A 14996-nucleotide genomic window follows, 5' to 3' on the forward strand; every position below is an offset into this window, starting at 1 on the left:
TTAACAAGGTTGATCAAGTCTTGCCACCAAATAAATTTTACATAGCATAAAAAGAATTAAACCTCAAATCAATCATGTTACCTTGTATTGTATTGATATGGACCCAATCACAAGAGTTTGATATTCTTATTTAGGCTCATATATTGGACAATCAATAGTTCCCACTTTGATAGTTCTCACATTAGAAATTGTATTAACTCCACATGCTTTCTCAATCCTCTTGGGAAAATAAACGGTATGCTCCTTGTCATCGACACTGAAAGTAACTTTTCCTTTATTGCAATCAATAACAGCCCCTGCGGTGTTAAGAAAAGGTCTCCCAAGAATAATAGACATATTATCATCTTCAGGCATTTCCAACACAACAAAATCAGTTAATATTAAGCAATTATTAGTAACTTGAACAGGAACATCCTCACATATACCAACAGGAATAGCGAGTAGATTTATCAGCCATTTGCAAAGATATATCAGTCGGTATCAACTTATCTAAATAAAGTCTCTTATAAAGAGAGAAAGGCATAACACTCACACCCGCTCCCAAATCACATAGAGCGAGTTCTAACATAATTATTCTTAATAGAACAAGGAATAGTCGGTATACCGGGTCGCCAAGTTTCTTTGGAACTTTGCCATTGAAAGAGTAATTAGCAAGCATAGTGGAAATCTCCTCATTAGGAATTTTCCTTTTGTTAGAGACAATATCTTTCATATACTTTGAATAAGGAGGCAATTTAATAGCATCAGTCAAAGGTATTTGCAAGAATAAAGGTTTCATCCAATCACAAAATTTATTATAGTGTTCTTCTTCCTTTGATTTTAGTTTCTTAGCAGGAAAAGGCATTTGCTTTTGAACCCAAGGTTCTCTTTCATTACCATGTTTCTTAGCAATAAAATCTTCTTTAGTATACTTTTTATTTTTAGCATGCTTTTCGGGTTCTTCTTCAACCTCTTCTTTATCGAAGCATCATTCTTATCATTATCTTTATCATGTTCATTACCACTTTCGGTTTCAGCATCGAAATAGAAATACTATTAGGATCATTAACAGGCTCAGAGGATTCTACAACAGTTTTATGTTTCTTTTTCTTTTTCTTAGATGAAGCACTAGTTTCAGTTCGTTGAGAATCGTGTTCAACTCTTTTGGGATGCCCTTCAGGATATAAAGGATCCTGGGTAGAAACACCGCCTCTAGTTGTTACTTCATAAGCATGTTTTTCTTTAGAATTATCTTTTAACAAGTCATTTTGCACTTTAGTGAGTTGATCAATTTGAGTTTGAACCATATGAAAATGTTTAACAAGCATCTTAACATCATTGGAGGTTCTCTCCACAATACCATGCAATTCACCAATAGCTCGAGAATTTTCCATTAAATGATTCTCTACACTCATATTGAAATTATTTTGCTTAACAATATAATTATAAAACTCATCTAAGCATTGAGCAGGAGGTTTTGAATACGGAATATCTTCTCTAGTAAAGCGTTCAAGGGAGTGTACCTCAATCATGGATGAAGGGGGAGTGATCTTACATAAATCTTCTATGGGAGGTAAATTCTTCACATCTTCGGATTTAATACCCTTCTCTTTAAGAGATTTCTTGGCTTCCATCATATCTTCATCATTTAATTTAATCATACCCCTCTTCTTCAATATTGGTGTCGGGGTTGGTTCACGTGTAGACCAATCATCATGATTCCGGCCTATTCTAGCCAATAATTCTTCAGCGTCGTCTGGAGTTGGCATATTTTGATGTTCCTAAGTGGGTCAAATCTGCATGTTTTTCATATGCTATTTTTCTAGATATATCCTGTTTTTTTGTTGCAAAAAATGGCTATCTTGAGTTTATACTTGACTATTTTGGGGGTCTTTTCACTTTTTGATAATGCTAGCAACTTGAGAAAATGTCTGGACATTGAAACCAAGTTTTGTTTTGGTCTTCAGCACCAAAAAGGAATTATCTTTTCACCACTAATCACCCCCGTAGAAAAGAAAAGAGAGAAAGTTTTGTGTTGAATTTTTTTCACATGGAATGAATTAATGAACAAGAAACAAGGATTCATCCAAGGATAGTGAAAATCATAAGCTTGGGGGTGCCCAAGGCATGTCAAAACTTCAAGCTTTTTTAAAGCAACATAAGATTTTCGAATAAACTTTAAGTGTATGTATCTTTATTTTGTAAGTTGTTTTACATTTTAATCATGTTTCCAAGACCAACATCAATAAAAAATAGTAATAAAAGAAATTGGATGCACATTAAAATAAAGGAAAACATATGAATAGTTAGATAAGAAGAACTTGTGACTATTTCTACACTTAGTGTGATATTTTAACTTTTTAGTTCATGATATCTTGCAAGCGTCATATTTAGTACGTGTATGTTATTCCAAGTACATCCTCGTGTGGTAATTGTTTAGATTTCAAATCTTTTATCCTTTTGTGTATGCTTGGTATGGAGAAATGTTTGTGGGGTGGCCACGAACTTGACAGGCATAGCTAAAAATGATAAATTTCACATAGTAAGAAGGATTATTTATAGTTTTGTTGACATATTTTTTATTTGCGTCTGATACGTCCAATTTGCATCACTATTTTATATCATAATTTGCTGTTATTCATTGATATATTTCATATTGGGACACAATACTTATGTTATTTCTTCTATTTTGCATGTTTCATGATTATTTGGAGATCGAGCACCGGAGCCAGGATTCTGCTGGAAAAAGCACCGTCAGGATGCGATATTTCGGAAGATCAACTGTGGAAGGCAATTTTACAGAAAATCCTATTTTTCCAGATGACGGAGGAAGCCATAAGGGGGAGCCAGCTGGACCCAGGGTGGGCCCACACCATAGGGTGGCGCGGCCCATGGCCTGGCCGCGCCACCATGTGGTGTGGGGCCCCCTCGGCCTCTTTCGCCTCCTTTTCTTCGCGAAACCCTTCGTCCCGAAGACCTAAGCCAGAGAGGAATCCTCACGAAGGGTTACAGCCGCCTCTGCGGGGCGGAGAACACCAGAGAGAAAAGAGCTCTCCGGCGGGCAGGAATCCGCCGGGGAAATTCCCTCCCGGAGGGGGAAATCGACGCCATCGTCACCGCCATCGAGCTGGACATCATCTCCATCACCATCATCATCATCTCCACCATCATCACCGCCATCTCCACCGCTGGACATCGTCACCGCTGTAGCAATTTGGGTTTGATCTTGATTGTTTGATAGGGGAAACTCTCCCGGTACTGATTTCTACTTGTTGTGCATGCTATTGAGTGGAACCATTGAACCAAGGTCTATGTTCAGATTGTTATTCATCATCATATCACCTCTGATCATGTTCCATATGATGTCTCGTGAGTAGTTCGTTTAGTTCTTGAGGACATGGGTGAAGTCTAATTGTTAGTAGTGAACTATGGTTGAGTAATATTCAATGTTATGATATTTAAGTTGTGGTGTTATTCTTCTAGTGGTGTCGTGTGAACGTCGACTACACGACACTTCACCATTTATGGGCCTAGGGGAATGCATCTTGTACTCGTTTGCCAATTGCGGGGTTGCCGGAGTGACGAAACCTAAACCCCCGTTGGTATATCGATGCGGGAGGGATCGCGGGATCTCGAGTTTAAGGCTGTGGTTAGATTTATCTTAATTACTTTCTTGTAGTTGCGGATGCTTGCAAGGGGTATAATCACAAGTATGTATTAGTCCTAGGAAGGGCGGTACATTAGCACAGGTTCACCCACACAACACTTATCAAAACAATGAAGATTAATCAGTTCGTATGTAGCGAAAGCACTAGACTAAAATCCCGTGTGTCCTCGAGAACGTTTGGTCATTATAAGTAAACAAACCGGCTTGTCCTTTGTGCTAAAAAGGATTGGGCCACTCGCTGCAATTATTTCTCTCGCATTTTACTTACTCGTACTTTATTCACCTATTACATCAAAACCCCCTGAATACTTGTCTGTGAGCATTTACAGTGAATCCTTCATCAAAACTGCTTGTCAACACCTTCTGCTCCTCGTTGGGATCGACATTCTTACTTATCGAAGATACTACGATACACCCCCTATACTTGTGGGTCATCAAGAATATTTTTTGGCGCCGTTGCTTGGGAGTGAAGCGCTATTGGTAAGCGGAATTGGTAAGGAAAACCTTTACTGTTTGTGCTGATTTTATTTCTGCTTGCTGCTATAAGTCATTATGGAGAGATCTTCTCTTCAATTTCTATTTGGGAAATCTACTACTACTGCAACGGTAGTGGATGAGGCGCCAGGTGAGGAAGTGATACCATATAAAATACCTACGAAAATTATTGAACATGTTATGGATAACCGCTATGAAGGGGATGGAGCTGTCCATCCTGGTGATCATTTATTGTTTTTGCATGAATTATGCGGGTTATTCAAATGTGCAGGTATTGCTATGAATGAAGTTAGGAAGAAGCTATTCTCTATATCGTCTGTCCGGTAAGCGGCGCATTGGTATAAATTGCTTGAAGAATGGTGATTCTCTTGATTGGGAGGACATTGTGCCTTTATTTTATTCCAAATTTTATCCTCCAAGTGAAATTCACAAAGATCGGAACCGCATATATAATTTCTGGCCTCATGATGGAGAGAGTATTGCCCAAGCTTGGGGAGATTGAAGTCTTTAATGCTCAAATGCCCCATTCATGAGCTTCCTGGTAATATTATTATTGATAATTTCTATGCAAGACTTTCTTTTCAAGACAAGACTTTGCAGGATACTTCTTGTTCTGGATCCTTTACGCGCAATAAAGAAGAGTTTAAAAGGGACCTTCTTGATCGGATCCAAGAAAATACTGAAGGTTGGGAGAACGACAAAGATAGAGAATCAGGTATAATTTATGATTATAAATGCATTGAAGCTTTTATGGATACTGATACATTTCGTAATATTAGTGCTACATATGGTCTTGATTCTCAAGTTGCTGCAAACCTTTATAAAGCTTTTGCCTCTCATTATGAATTGCCTAAGAAGAATTTTGATAAGTATCATGAACCATACAAAGATAGAATTGATTCATCTATTAATAAATGTGTTGTAGTTGAAACTGCTGATTGTGTCATTCCTGAAGCTTATATTGAAAAAACTCCTTTTCCTGCTAAAATGAGGGAGTACTCTGTTATAAATAGTGCGGTTCATAAAAGTGAAAAGAAACCTAGAGAACCTGAAGAACAAATAAAAGTTGAACCTGCTGTTGCCATAGTTAAAGATCTTGTGACTGAAAATGTAGAGGATGGTCATATTATTTTTTGTGAAGATGCTTCTAATATTGTTTCACATCCTAATAAACCCAAACAAGCTAGTGTTCCTATGCTATCTGTTAAAATTGGTGATCATTGCTATTATGGTCTATGTGATATTGGTGCAAGTGTTAGTGCTATACCTTATGAGCTTTACACGGAGATTATGCACGAAATTGATTCTTGTGAACTTGAAGATATTGATGTGGTTATTCAGCTGGCTAATAGAGAAACTATTTCTCCAATTGGTATTGTTCGAGATGTGGAAGTTCTATGTGGTAAGATTAAATATCCTGCTGACTTTTTGGTACTTGGTTCTGCTGCTAGTGACTATTGTCCTATCATTTTTGGTAGACCTTTTCTAAATACTTGTGGAGCTATTATAGATTGCAAGAAAGAGAAAATTTTGACTAAATTTGCTGGTGAATCTTATGAGTTTAACTTCTCTAAATTTACTAAAACTCCTTATAAAGCTGATTTGCCTACTAATGATTTTAAAATGGAGCAGTGTGCATCTATTGTTCTTGTTCCTAATAATCCTTTGCAGCCAACATTTGGAGGATAGCGAGAGTGAAGTTTTTAGGAAAGAAAGAGATGAGCTTGAGGAGATTTTTCTTCGCCAACCTATTCTCAAGCATGATTTACCGGTGGAAGACTTGGGTACAACACCGCCACCAAAGGAAGATCCTGTTTTTGATTTAAAGCCTTTGCTCGATAATCTTAAATATGCTCATATTGATGATAAGAAAATATATCCTATTATTACTAGTTCTAAGCTTACGAGTTTGAAGAAGAAAGATTATTGCAAATATTGAAGAAACACCGAGGTGCTATTGGCTATACTCTTGATGACTTGAAGGGGATTTCTCCCTCTATTTGCCAACACGCCATTAATATGGAAGATGATGCAAAGCTCGTTGTTGAACCTCGGCGTCGTCTAATTCCCAAGATGAAGGATGTGGTAAGAAATGAGGTATTACGACTTCTTGAAGCTGGTATTATATATCCTATTGCTGATAGTAGATGGGTTAGTCATGTGCATTGCGTTCCTAAGAAAGGAGGAATGACTGTTGTGCCTAATGATAATGATGAGCTCATACCTCAAAGAGTAGTTGTAGGGTATAGAATGTGCATTGATTATCGAAAAGTTAATAAAGTTACTAAGAAAGATCATTACCCTTTACCATTTATTGATCAAATGCTAGAAAGGTTATCTAAAAATACTCATTTTTGCTTTCTTGATGGTTACTCTGGGTTTTCACAAATTCTTCGTTAAAGCTAAAGATCAAGAGAAAACCACTTTTACTTGTCCCTATGGAACTTATGCTTATAGGCGTATGCCTTTTGGTTTATGTAATGCTCCTGCTACTTTTCAAAGATGCATGTCTGCTATCTTTCATGGTTTTTGTGAGAGTATTGTGGAAGTATTCATGGATGATTTTTCCGTCTACGGGAATTCTTTTGATAGTTGATTGCGAAACCTTGATAAAGTTTTGCAGAGATGTGAGGAAACTAACCTTGTTCTTAATTGGGAGAAATGCCACTTTATGGTTAATGAAGGAATTGTATTGGGACATAAAATTTCTGAGAGAGGTATTGAAGTTGATAGAGCTAAAGTTGAAGCTATTGAGAAGATGCCCTATCCAAGGGATGTTAAAGGTATTCGTAGTGTTCTTGGTCATGCTTGGGTTTTATAGGAGATTTATTAAAGATTTCTCCAAGATTTCAAAACCTCTTACTAATCTTCTTCAAAAAGATGTACCTTTTGTTTTTGATGATGATTGTAAGGAAGCTTTTGAAACTCTAAAGAAAGCCTTAACAAGCTGCTCCTATAGTTGAACCTCCTGATTGGAATTTACCATTTGAGATTATGTGTGATGCTAGTGATTTTGTTGTAGGCGTCTGTTCTTGGACAGCGAGTAGATAAAAAATTAAATGTTATTCATTATGCTAGCAAGACTCTTGATGCTTGCTCAAAGAAATTATGCTACTACTGAAAAAGAATTGTTAGCTGTAGTCTTTGCTTGTGATAAATTTAGATCTTATATTGTTGATTCAAAAGTTACAATTCATACTGATCATGCTTTGCAATTAGATACCTTATGACAAAGAAAGATGCTAAGCCGAGGCTTATTAGATGGGTACTTCTTTTGCAAGAATTTGATTTACATATTGTAGATAGGAAAGGTGCTGATAATCATGTTGCTGATAATTTGTCTAGATTGGAAAATATTGCTTATGATCCTGTTCCTGTTAATGATAGTTTTCCAAATGAACAATTAGCTGTAATAAAGGTGAGTTCGCGAGACAGTCCTTGGTATGCTGATTATGCTAACTTTATTGTTTCCAAGTACTTGCCTCCAACCTTTTCAGCTCAGCAGAGGAGGAAATTCTTTTATGACTTGAGGCATTATTTCGGGATGACCCACACTTATATAAAGAAGGAGTGGATGGTATTATGCGAAGGTGTGTTCCCGAATATGAACAACAAGAGATATTGAGTAAATGTCATGGCAGTGCTTATGGAGGACATCACGCCGGAGATAGAACCGCGCAAAAGGTTCTACAATCAGGCTTTTATTGGCCAACTCTCTTCAAAGATGCAAGGAAGTTTATTTTATCTTGTGATGAATGTCAGAGAGTTGGTAATATCTCCAGACGCAATGAAATGCCTATGAATTATACTCTTGTTATTGAACCGTTTGATTGTTGGGGATTTGACTTCATGGGACCTTTTCCCTCTTCAAAAGGTAACACTCATATACTTGTTGCTTGTTGATTATGTTAATAAATGGGTGGAAGCCATACCTACAAAAAGTGCTGATGGTGAGACCTCTTTAAAAATGCTTTTAGATATTATTTTTCCTAGATTTGGAGTACCTAGATATATTATGACTGATGGAGGTTCTCATTTTATTCATGGAGGTTTTAGAAAGACTCTTGCTAAGTATGGTATTAATCATAGAATTGCTTCCGCTTATCACCCTCAAAGTAGTGGTCAAGTAGAATTATCAAATAGAGAAATTAAATCTATCTTGCGAGAAAACCGTTAATAAATCTAGAAAGAATTGGGCTAGTAAATTGAAAGACGCACTATGGGCTTATAGAACTGCTTATAAGAACCCCATGGGAATGTCACCTTATAAAATGGTTTACGGAAAAGCTTGTCATTTACCTTTAGAACTAGAACACAAGGCTTATCGGGTACTGTTAGAGAATTAAATAAAGATCCTAAACTTGCAGGTGATAAGAGGTTGTTACAATTAAGCTCTCTAGATGAATGGAGAAGTGAAGCTTATGAAAATGCTAAACTCTTTAAAGAAAAAGTTAAAAAATGGCATGATAGAAGGATCATCAAAGAGAGTTTAATATTGGGGATAAAGTCCTATTGTATCGGTCTCGTCTCGGATTCTTTGCGGGGAAATTACTCTCGAAATGGGAAGGACCATATGTTGTTGAGGAGGTGTATCGTTCGGGAGCAATTAAAATTAGCTCTCTCCAAGGCAATGCTACGCAAGTGGTGAATGGACAAAGACTCAAGCATTATATCTCGGGTGATTCTTATAATGTTGATGTTGATATTATTCGAGTGGAAACACCGGAGGCTTTCATCAAGGGACAAATTGACGAGTCCGCCGAACTCAACTTTGAATAGGTAACTGATGCTTGGTAATGAAAAGTTTGCGATTTACTTTCCGAACATTATTTTTGTTGTTTTTGGAAAAAATGAAAAATTACGAGTTCGAAACGGAGTGGAAAGGACGCACGAGGGCGTGCCACCATAGGCCGGCGCGGCCTGACCTGGGCCCACGCCGACCTATGGTCTGGCCGCCTCGTCGCCCCTTTCCGACTCTGGTTCGACCTGGTATTTTCCGTTTGTTCTGAAAATTTTTATTATAAAATCCCCCGGACCCTTGGAGGTCCGTATATCGTTCTCTCGACGTGTTTTGTTTCGAGCTGTTTCTGCCAGGATTTGTTTTGGATCTAGAGCCATCATGTCTTCGTCGGGAACTCCGAAGGATAGCTCCTGCAAGGATGTCGGCAACTTGTACATGGAGGAGCTGAGGATGCACCCAAAGGAGTTGATGCTCGTCGAGGGAAAGCTGCAGATCAAAGATGTTCGGGGTCCCAAAGGAGAAGGAAGCTTGGAAGACGGGATGGAGAAGCTAGAACAAGAGGTTTTCGATTACAAGAAGATGGCCGAGCGTGAAGTGGATATCTTTCACAAGATTGTGTCCGAACTCATTCTTCGAACACGAGAAGGAAGCGCAAAGCTATGGGGCGACATCCTCTCACTTCACGACACCACCAACAAACTCCAAGCTCAACTCTACGACATTCATAATCGGAACTGTGAGTATGAAAACAGGTTTAAACATATAAGCCGTCTTTGCTAGTTTCGGGATTCCCGAGACCAAGATGTCATTTGTTGATGGAGAGCCTCTATCTTGGAAGTCCGAAGACGGGAATTCATCACCACCATCACCAAAGGAGTAATCCGTCATCGGTATTGGCATCCCCTTGGTTTGTTCCAAGCTTGGGGAGTGCCGCGGTATCACATTATCATTACCTTTTACTTTTTACTATCAAGTAGTGTCATATCATGAGTAGGGAAGTTATCGTATGAGATGGGTTGCAGTGTGGAAGTATCCCTCCTTTAGTTTGTCTATGTATCCCTTGGTGTGAGTTATCGTTATGGAATACTAATGAGAAGTCTTATCATTTACATATTGCACACTTTATTTTAGTTTGCAATGTCTACTATATGATTGATCTTGATTTTAGTATTGGTACCACTTTGGGAGCATTGAGTTAATCTATTTGGTTTTGGCAAACTTAGCAATGGTCAATAGCAACAACACTTTGAGTTTAAGAAGAATAGAGGAAATACATGTAGAAGATATTATTATCTTTCTTATCAGTCCTTAGCATTAGTATTCTAAAGTTAAAATTGTTTGTGCTTACAAGTAAGATGCATGATTGTTTCTATCACATGTATACTTGTTTGTTTCCCTCAACTCCTATGCTTGCTATTTAACCTTGCTAGCCAAAGACATGTACTGAGAGGGAATACTTCTCGTGCATCCAAACCTGAACCCAAACCTATGCCATTTGTGTCCACCATACCTACCTACCACATGGTATTTTACGCCATTCCAAGTAAATACTTCATGTGCTACCTTTAAACAATTCAAAACTTATTACTTCTTATTTGTGTCAATGTTTTATAGCTCATGAGGAAGTATGTGGTGTTTTATCTTTCGAGTCTTGTTAGGCAGCCTCCATTAATGGACTAGTGGCTTCATCCACTTATCCTATAATTTTGCAATAAGAGGCGGCAACGGGGTTCCCAGCCCCAATTAATCAACTTTCATTAATGATTCTCTTCACATGTTTTGCCACTGATTCATCGGTAAGCAACTTAATTTTGCAATAGACACTCCTCCATGGTATGAGATTGTTGGAAGGCACCCGAGGATTCGGTTAGCCATGGCTTGTGTAAGCAAAGGTTGGGGGAGTGTCACCCTTAAATAAACTAAAATACATGTGTAAACAAAAGAGAAGAGGGATGATCTACCTTGCTTGGTAGAGATAACGTCCTTCATGGGAGCCGCTCTTTGGAGGTCCGTTTGGCAAGGGGGTTAGAGTACCCGCTACCGGTCGTTGACAACAACAAACACCTCTCAAAACTTTACTTTTATTCTCTTTATATGATTTCAAAGCTGAAAAAGCTCTAGCACATGATTTAATCTCTGCTTCCCTCTGCGAAGGGCCTGTCTTTTACTTTATGTTGAGTCGGTAAACCTATTTCCCTCCATCTCAAGCAAGCATTTGAGTTGTTGTGATTAAACTATTATATTGTGATTTGCTTCATCATGTCTTTACTCTTTCTTGTTTAGTACAAGTTTTACCTTGAATGAATATAGCTTTGAAAGTCATCAATGATTAATATGATTGAGTATGCAAGTTTACCATAAGCTTTAATATGAGGCGTTGCTCAATAGATGAATATAATGCTGTTAAATGTTCTACGACCAAGAACAAAGTTTGCCATCACCAATTATGATTTCTTATGCACCTTTATTTGTGATTACCTTATACTTGTTTCAAGTTGAGTTATATGAGGAAGTTGCTTACTATAATGTCTTGTGTGAATGAATATGATGCTTCTTGCCCGTATTTTATTTATCGACTCTTCACTCCATAAACATGTGGACCTGTTTACGAGTTCGGTTTCGCTTGGGGACAAGCGAAGTCTAAGCTTGGGGGAGTTGATACGTCCAATTTGCATCACTATTTTATATCATAATTTGCTTGTTATTCATTGATATATTTCATATTGGGACACAATACTTATGTTATTTCATCTATTTTGCATGTTTCATGATTATTTGGAGATCGAGCACCGGAGCCGGGATTCTAGCTGGAAAAAGCACCGTCGGGATGCGATATTTCGGAAGATCAAGCTGTGGAAGGCAGTTTTACGAGAAAATCCTATTTTTCCGGATGACGGAGGAAGCCGGAAGGGGGAGCCAGGTCTGGACCCGGGGTGGGCCCACACCATAGGGTGGCGCGGCCCATGGCTCGGCCGCGCCACCATGTGGTGTGGGGCCCCCTCGGCCTCTTTCGCCTCCTTTTCTTCGCGAAACCCTTCGTCCCGAAGACCTAAGCCGGAGAGGAATCCTCACGAAGGGTTACGGCCGCCTCGCGGGGCGGAGAACACCGAGAGAAAAGAGCTCTCCGGCGGGCGAGGAATCCTCGGGGAAATTCCCTCCCGGAGGGGAAATCGACGCCATCGTCACCGCCATCGAGCTGGACATCATCTCCATCACCATCATCATCATCTCCACCATCATCACCGCCATCTCCACCGCTGGACATCGTCACCGCTGTAGCAATTTGGGTTTGATCTTGATTGTTTGATAGGGGAAACTCTCCGTGCTGATTTCTACTTGTTGTGCATGCTATTGAGTGGAACCATTGAACCAAGGTCTATGTTCAGATTGTTATTCATCATCATATCACCTCTGATCATGTTCCATATGATGTCTCGTGAGTAGTTCGTTTAGTTCTTGAGGACATGGGTGAAGTCTAATTGTTAGTAGTGAACTATGGTTGAGTAATATTCAATGTTATGATATTTAAGTTGTGGTGTTATTCTTCTAGTGGTGTCGTGTGAACGTCGACTACACGACACTTCACCATTTATGGGCCTAGGGGAATGCATCTTGTACTCGTTTGCCAATTGCGGGGTTGCCGGAGTGACGAAACCTAAACCCCCGTTGGTATATCGATGCGGGAGGGATCGCGAGGATCTCGGAGTTTAAGGCTTGTGGTTAGATTTATCTTAATTACTTTCTTGTAGTTGCGGATGCTTGCAAGGGGTATAATCACAAGTATGTATTAGTCCTAGGAAGGGCGGTACATTAGCACAGGTTCACCCACACAACACTTATCAAAACAATGAAGATTAATCAGTTTGTATGTAGCGAAAGCACTAGACTAAAATCCCGTGTGTCCTCGAGAACGTTTGGTCATTATAAGTAAACAAACCGGCTTGTCCTTTGTGCTAAAAAGGATTGGGCCACTCGCTGCAATTATTTCTCTCGCTTTTTACTTACTCGTACTTTATTCACCTATTACATCAAAACCCTCTGAATACTTGTCTGTGAGCATTTACAGTGAATCCTTCATCAAAACTGCTTGTCAACACCTTCTGCTCCTCGTTGGGATCGACATTCTTACTTATCGAAGATACTACGATACACCCCCTATACTTGTGGGTCATCAGCGTCCTCCAAATAGAAATTTAAAAAAATTAAATTCAACAGTAAAACACTTGAATTCATTAAAATTTGGTATAGATATAAGATTTGAATGAAATTGGACCAAATTTAAACATGAAACTAAACTAACGGTTCATGCGGCGGCTGGACTGGTCGTAGAACTAGAAGAAGTTGTAGTCCTTGTTGGCCACGACGTCCTACCTGTCTCGAGGGCCGGCGGGATCGTCAGCGGGATCCTCCATCACCGCGCCGTTGGGACGAGCTTCGACGTTATCGCGCGTGAGGTCGTCGTGCGGCCTGCCGCTCTCGCGGATGGACATGACGATCGCATCCTCGATGTTCCCCGCCCATGTGCTTTGGTCATTCAGCGACGACATGGTACATGTTGTTGTATCCCAGCATGTCGTCGGGGTCGTCACTACTTGCGAGGAGTCACTGCTTGTGAAGCAGCTCCGCCACCTCGTTGTCATCCTCCTCCTTTACTTCCGGCTTCGGGCGGAGAAGGTTGGCGCTACCACGGGCTGCGCGCTGCTGCTGCGGCACCGGCTCGCGGATCGTAAATTCATAATGCCACCACCGCTGGTGCCACATCTGCGCCGGGGCGCCGGAGTCTTGTACTCCTCGTTCACCTCGCGCTTCGGCACGGGATAGGAGAGACGCGGTAGGAGGAGGCTGGAGTCGAGAGGTGGCCCTGACCACGAAGAGTGGGAGGAGGACGGATGCGAGGTCGTTCATGACCCACAAGTATAGGGGATCGCAACAGTCTTCGAGGGAAGTAAAACCCAATTTATTGATTCGACACAAGGGGAGACAAAGAATACTTGTAAGCCTTAACGGCGGAGTTGTCAATTCAGCTGCACACTGGAAACGAGACTTGCTCGCAAGAGTTTATCGAGTAGTAACGGTTTTATAGCGATAGCGATAGTGAAATAACGACGACAGAGTAACAAAGACAGCAGTAGTGATTATAGTAAACAGCAGGATTAAAATACTGTAGGCATAGGGATGGATGAACGGGCGTTGCATGGATGAGAGAAACTCATGTAACAATCAAGGTAGGGCATTTGCAGATAATAATAATAAAACGGTATCCAAGTACTAATCAATCAATATGCATGTGTTCCATATTTAGTCGTACGTGCTCGCAATAAGAAACTTGCACAATATTTTTTGTCCTACCAGCCGGTGGCAGCCGGGCCTCTAGGGAATCTACTGGAAATTAAGGTACTCCTTTTAATAGAGCACCGGAGCAAAGCATTAACACTCCGTGAACACATGTGATCCTCATATCACCGCCTTCCCCTTCGGTTGTCCCAATTTCTGTCACTTTGGGGTCTCGGGTTCCGGACAACAATATGTGTATACAATTTGCAGGTAAGATCATAAAACAATGAATATCATCATGAATTGATAACATGTTCAGATCTGAGATCATGGCACTCGAGCCCTAGTGACAGGCATTAAGCATAACAAGTTGCAACAATATCATAAAAGTACCAATTACGGACACTAGGCACTATGCCCTAAAAATCTTATGCTATTACATGACCAATCTCATCCAATCCCTACCATCTCCTTCAGCCTACAGCGGGGGAATTACTCACACATGGATGGGGGAAACATGGCTGGTCGATGGAGAGGCGTCGGTGGTGATGATGGCGATGATATCCTCTAATTCCCCGTCCCGGCGGAGTGCCAGAACGGAGTTTCTGGTCCCGAGACGGAGTTTCCCGACGGTGGCGGCGTACTGGATGTCTTCTGGTGATTTCTTCTAACCCCCCGTGCGTTTTTAGGTCGAAGGCGTTAAGTAGTCCAGAGGAGGGCGTCGGAGGCCAGCCGAGGGGGCCACACAGTAGGGCGGCGCGCCCCTCCCGGGCCGCGCCGGCCTAGTGTGTGGGGGCCTCGGGCCTCCACCTGGCTTGCCCTTCTGGCTCCGTCAATCTT

This window comes from Lolium rigidum, chromosome 4 (assembly GCF_022539505.1).
Source record: "Lolium rigidum isolate FL_2022 chromosome 4, APGP_CSIRO_Lrig_0.1, whole genome shotgun sequence".
NCBI classification, from domain to species: domain Eukaryota; kingdom Viridiplantae; phylum Streptophyta; class Magnoliopsida; order Poales; family Poaceae; genus Lolium; species Lolium rigidum.